This window comes from Gymnodraco acuticeps, unplaced genomic scaffold (genome assembly GCF_902827175.1).
Source record: "Gymnodraco acuticeps unplaced genomic scaffold, fGymAcu1.1, whole genome shotgun sequence".
Taxonomy (NCBI): domain Eukaryota; kingdom Metazoa; phylum Chordata; class Actinopteri; order Perciformes; family Bathydraconidae; genus Gymnodraco; species Gymnodraco acuticeps.
The window spans coordinates 46,324-52,323 of NW_022991954.1; positions in this window are offsets into that span (position 1 = coordinate 46,324).

Genomic DNA, 6,000 nt, shown 5'->3' on the forward strand with positions numbered 1-6,000 from the left:
GTACTACTCAGATGTTGTACTTGAGTAAAAGTACTCAGATCTTGTACTTGAGTAAAAGTAGAAGTTCTCAGATCTTGTACTTGAGTTAAAGTAGAAGTACTCAGATCTTGTACTTGGGTAAAAGTAGAAGTTCTCAGATCTTGTTCTTGAGTAAAAGTAGAAGTACTCAGATATTGTACTTGAGTAAAAGTAGAAGTACTCAGATCTTGTACTTGAGTAAAAGTAGAAGTACTCAGATATTGTACTTGAGTAAAAGTTGAAGTACTCAGATCTTGTTCTTAAGTAAAAGTAGAAGTACCTGAGTGTAGGAATACTCTGTTACAGTAAAAGCCCTGCATTCAAAATGTTCCTCAAGTAAAAGTAGAAAAGTATTATCATCAAAATATAGTGAAAGTAGCGACAGTAAAAGTAGTCGTTGTGCAGATTGGTCCATTTCAGAATAATATATATGATATGTTTTATAATGATTGATCATGAAAGTGTTCTCAAAGCTGGTGAAGGTGCAGCTAGTTTGAATGACTTTGTATACTGCAGGGTAGCTGGTGGATTTACTCCAGGTGGAACTAGAGTCTGATTTAACACTTGATTATATTTCACATCATTCATCCACATCTGTGAAGTAACTAAAGGTATTAAATACATCTAGTGGAGTAAAAGTACACCATTTACCTCTGAATTGTAGTGGAGTAGAAGTAGGCCTACTAAGCAGCAAAAAGTAGTACAGTACTTGAGAAAATGTACTTTACACGTCTGCACATGGGACAGAAAAGACACTAAATTAAATCTGATAAAGCCCTCACATAAATAACTGAGTGCACTGCTGTGGTTCTGCATGGAGGAACTATATCACTGGATGTCAGATTGGAGCACTTTTCATCCCCTAAAATACACACACATGCCAATGATTTCCCATATTGCATAAGACCTTCTCATTTGGTTCGATGCAGGCCTCAATGTACCTCTCAATTATGAAGAGCGGCCTCTCTGCAATTTTATTAATGGTCGCAGTGAAAGCATTAATCAGTTGGTATTCTGCTGACGGACAGGTGCAGCAATCGGCTATCTGGCAGGCGGCCAAGAGGAAGCTGTGGGCTGGAGGAGGAGGTAGAGGAGGCGCTCAGATGAGATGGTGATGGGGAGGAATCAGGGAGGAGACCATGCTCAGAGTTATAATTCAGCCTCTGTGTGACAGGGAGGAACGAGAAAAACGCTGAGGAAGAACACCAGATTCAGCTCGGTGGTGATCTCGGATATTAAAAGTCTCCTATTATACTATTTTATAGGCTCAGATATAAACAAAACATGTCTATGAAGTGTTTGGCTCGAAGTACCAACAAGATCACCCATTATATCCCTCTATTTCAGCCCTGTTACTAAAGTGAAGATTATGGGTCCGTAGCTTTTTTAAATTTTGTATTTCCTGCTTCTTTACACATACTCTCTCCAGTACAGGTTAGCTCTGAGTGTTAGCGATGCTTGCTAATGTAAACAAAGACCATATTACGTCCAAAATACGTCAGGCATTGTTTCTGATAGCGACGTTTCTGATTGGGCCGTGGGTCTAAAGCCCGCCCACTTTTCGATCATATCGGACGCAAATCTGGATCAGCTCTGTTGTAGCCCCGTTTTTAGAGATTTGGGTACGGAGGAAAAGAGAGAGGGTTTTATTTGTTGATACTTTGTGAGTTCCCCGACACACCGGGGACACATAGTTATGTAGAAAAGACATCAAAACGTTTTGCATGAAAGGAGTCCTTTAAAAGGAGTTGTAGAAGGAACATGTTTGCAGTGTGACTCCGGGTCATGTCAAGTATTCTGTCTCTTATACTGTTGTATAACAATATCATATTTTAACTCCAACCACCTCTGTGTCTGTGCTTTAATGTGTTTCTATGTGGTTGTGTTGTGAGTGCTTAAGATATCGGATCCACGACAGAGTTTTGTTAAAAACAGAGATACCTGCTACGTGGAAAATGACTTGGCATCTTTTACAAACAAGGCACTGAGAGCCACATTAATCAGGAGTTATCTTTGAATTATTACCTGAGAACCAGTGTCAGCGAATGGAAGAAATATCCCCTTATCAAGCAATACTAAATATTAAAGTGTTTTACATGCATTTTTATCAGAACAGTGGTGCCAGGTTATGCAAAAACTCTGAGTGGTTTATCAATTGTATTCACAGCTAGTTTTATCACTTAAGGAGCTTAGACTGCAGAATATTTGGCACAACTTGTTGTTGCAGCTCTAGAGTGCTTTATGGCAATGAAAGTCCTCAAAATAAAGTGTTTTCATATATGGGGCGAAGCCTGCGAGCTGGTTCAGGCAGTCAACTCGAGCACCAATGATACATTAACACGTGATCGTCCCTCTTACAACCAACCAAACACATTCTCCTAAACATGCCGCTCTATTTAAGCTGCCAGGTCTGCCTGCCTCTCTATGCTGCTGCTGCTGTGTTCACTTGCTACTGCTACGTTCATGTTCCAGCTGCTGTGTTTCATGTTGCTGCTGCTCGCCTGCCCCACCAACACGTTCTCACTCCCAACCCGTCACATGTTGACGGTCGGTCAGGGCCCCTCCCTGTCACCCTGGACAGGGTACCCAGCAGAGGGTACCCCTTGAGAGTCGGTTTTCAACGGGCAGGGCGTCCCATAGACCTCCCATAGCGTTGATAATAGAGCCATGAGAACGCTCCCCGACGGTCGGTTGTTATTGTCAATATTAAAGGTGGGGTAGGTAAGTTTGAGAAACCGGCTCGAGATACACTTTTTGTTATATTCCATGGAATGCTCTTAACATCCCATAGCAATGAATATCTGAAGTGCTTTGACAAAAAATACATAAAAAAATGTCTCAGTGGAAGCCGTGAGAAGTGGCAGATTTGTTCCGGTTGTGTATTTTCAAATTCTAGCACACTCGAGCTGGTTTCTCCCAAATTACCTACCCCACCATTAATATAATAATTATTTATTTTGTAAGAGTCAGACTCGATTTCGCCGATGTTATTGTTGCCCCACCTGGTCGACACCTCTTTTAGCAGAAACAAAGGCTACATTAATGTATTAAATCGATGTTAATCCATGCGTGTGTTGTGCGGGCAACGCAATAACTACAAACTCTTCAACTACAACCCTAATTATATTTAAAAACATTTTAGAAGGCCTCACAAAATACTTTAATGTAAATTTAAATTTAAATGTGAAGGGATGTGTGTAATGTGATTGACATTATTCACCCACAGATATTGTTCCGCACGGACATTTTAGTTAACCGGACTTCCTGTTGATGTGAAATCCGAAAACATTTTTTAAAAATAATGCAACAACTACTGTCACAAACTGGATGAATGTGAAGTATGTTGTTAAAGGAGGATGAAAGCGTAATTAAGGAGCACTATTGGAGTGACTTTGATGGTTATTGGACTCAGGATTAATTAATTTGCATTCCCGCTGTATGAAGAAATGAAAGGACGGCGCAATTGGAAACAATTCACAAAGGGATGAAACCTGAGAACCATTGTTTTTTATTAAGCGGATGGTTGAAATAACCCTTTATCAAATCAAGCAATAATAAATATTAAACGTGTTTACATTAATTTTGATAAGAAATGGTGGTGCCAGGTTTATTAATTGTAACTAAAGGCTTAGTGCGTGTTCAATCATTATTCATGCTTAGTAGATTAGTAATAAACCATTAATAAGAACTTTTGATTGCCTGGTTCATGGGAGATGTTTCTGGCTGGTCTACATGCACCGCAATCACCTTGTTTGTCTTTTTGATTTGGTTTCATTACAACTGGATATATTGACAGCTGCAGAACGTCGCTCTGTACTCCCATCCATAACATGACTATGACTCAATGTGTCCAAAATAAGGATCAGGTTGAGACTGAAAATACGTACAATCTTATTTCATGGTAGCTACATGCAATTTACTTAATTGAAGCTGACAAAATACTGTCAAAACAACAACAGTCCAGATGGCTAGTGATCACTAGATTTCTTCGACATCCAAATTGTAAAATGTCCCTTTTTCCTTCATCTCTTCCCAGAGCAGGAAGAGCAGCTGGATATGAGCGATCACGATACCTCGAAATGACGCAAGAATCACGAGATATCGCTTGAATAGCTACCGCAGTATAAATGTACCTCAGAATCTCTAATAGCGGTCACATTTCTGCTTCAGTCAGACAACTCACGTGTTTCTTAATATGTTTATTATAAGCCGCATATAGTTTGAGTTTGGCGTCTAGGCTCGGGCCTCATCACTAGTGATGTGTCGGTCGCGAACGAGCCGGCTCAAAGAGCCGGCTCTTTTAAGTGAACGACGGGAGCCAGCTCGCGCCCGCGAAAGAGCCGTTTTTTTGTTATTTTGTTAAGTAATACAAGCCAAAATGATATGATGATCTCCGCGCTACAGCTGCTCCGTGCATGCATGCACGTGACATGGATTAGAGACTGTTGGATGCTGCTGTTTTGAGCATTGCAATACATTTATTTGTATTGTGTTTTTTTATGATTAAAGAAGGTTGGATGCTGCTGTACTGAGCATTGCAATATATTTATTTTCACTATGTTATTTATTTATGATTATCCTTAGGCTCAGCAAAGATTTTTTCTATAGTTAATACTGAAATAGAGCCCTGCTGTTTTGTCAGGGCCTTTTCTTTAAATATAATTTTAAAATGTCCACACAGTAGCCCCTTTTTTTAAATGTCTATGCTTAAGTTTTTATAGGTGTTGCTATCTGCTTTGTGTAGCGTGGTTCTCCAAGCAAGTCAGTGCATTCACTGGGTGGTATATCAGAGGGTTAGGGTCTGTAAATGCAATAAAAACATTTGGCCACAGCAAATCATTTATATTAAACATGTCATTTTTACTTTTGAATACTTCAGTACAAAGGATGTATTGAATAATATAAGTGATATACACATATACATAATTCATTAGTCAAAACAGGGCTACATTTGATTTAATTATAAAAGGTATAATATGTGGTAAACTGAAGAGCCGTTTGGGAGCCGAAAGAGCCGGCTCTTCTTGGTGAGCCGAGCCAAATGATCCGGCTCACCAAGAAGAGCCGGAATTCCAATCACTACTCATCACTCCACAGATTTACAAAGAACATTGAGTGATGATTAGATAACTATCAACCGAGCCTACAGGTGGAAGCTGGGGTGGTGGGGGGGCAGGCGAGCAGCAGCAACATGAGACACAGCAGAAGCAAGTGAACACAGCAGCATAGAGAGGCAGAGGCAGGAAGACCTGGCAGCTTAAACAGAGCGGCATGTTTAGGAGAATGTGTTTGGTTGGTTGTAAGAGGGACGAGGTGCGTCACATGTTAATGTGTCATTGGTGCTCGAGTTGACTGCCTGAACCAGCTCGCAGGCTTCGCCCCACTTTTGCATGGTATAAAACCATTATATACCACACAACCCTAACTGTCATGTTTCACAGTCAGGAAACCTTCTTTTTCTTCCCTATGGCATTTTACACAACACATAAAGAAACTCCTTCACCCCTATAGCCATTTCCTTCCTAAACTCAGGAGGTCATTTGACCATCAGGGGAATATAGAGGCCTTATAGGATGATGATTATCTCTGATTATAATGCTGGCCATACTCTGTCTGGCGATGACAAAATAGTCCTTGTGTATTTATTCAATTGCTGGTTTGCTGATTGTTCATTCATGCAGTGCTGCTGAGTCTCTGTTAACAAATGTTATATCATCAGAAAAACCAATAGCGTTGCGGAGAGTATTAAAGTTCGAAGTTAACACGTTCCTTTTGATACAGATATCCTTGTGATAAATGTTTGACGGGCCGAGCATCGTCGCAGCAGCTCAGTGTTTTTGTGAGAAACTTCAAAGACTATACGATTGTCCAGCATTGTATATCAGTATGTAGTGTCTCTACTTTAAAGAGTCCTCTCCTGCTGATGTTCAGGTGTATATCAGTATGTAGTGTTTCTACTTTAAAGAGTCCTCTCCTGATGAT